The sequence below is a fragment of the Sinocyclocheilus anshuiensis genome, unplaced genomic scaffold (genome assembly GCF_001515605.1).
Source record: "Sinocyclocheilus anshuiensis isolate Anshui unplaced genomic scaffold, SAMN03320099.WGS_v1.1 scaffold163, whole genome shotgun sequence".
Classification (NCBI taxonomy): domain Eukaryota; kingdom Metazoa; phylum Chordata; class Actinopteri; order Cypriniformes; family Cyprinidae; genus Sinocyclocheilus; species Sinocyclocheilus anshuiensis.
In genome coordinates this window covers 154,993-155,328 of record NW_015548223.1, presented here as the reverse complement: position 1 = coordinate 155,328, position 336 = coordinate 154,993, and the positions used below count along the sequence as shown (strand labels likewise).

Genomic DNA, 336 nt, shown 5'->3' with positions numbered 1-336 from the left:
CTCGAACCCACAACCTTTGGGTTACGAGTCCGACTCTCTAACCATTAGGCCACGGAACCCCATCTTAAAAATTAAAAGGCATCTATATATTTTTTTTGCTTAAAGACTCAATTTAAACTGTGTAAAATTAATAATATAAATCTTATTTGAAAAATATTTAGACTCTATTAAGTAAATTTTCTACTTATTATAGCACTGTACTGTTCGAAGTATTATTTATTTACTTATTTTTATTTTAATCCAGTTTTTATCTGTTTATTTATTTAAATCTAATTTTTGTTTATTTGTTTATTATTTTATTCTGATTTAAAAAAAAAATTATATTTGTTTATATAT

At 22.6% G+C, this 336-nt stretch overlaps 1 protein-coding gene across 1 annotated transcript in view; it reads left to right on the top strand.

Annotated features, from left to right (window-relative positions):
- Positions 1 to 336, top strand: part of LOC107654306 (beta-glucuronidase-like) — a 20,674-nt gene that overhangs the window by 2,234 nt on the left and 18,104 nt on the right. The gene's annotated exons all lie outside the window — the stretch shown is intronic.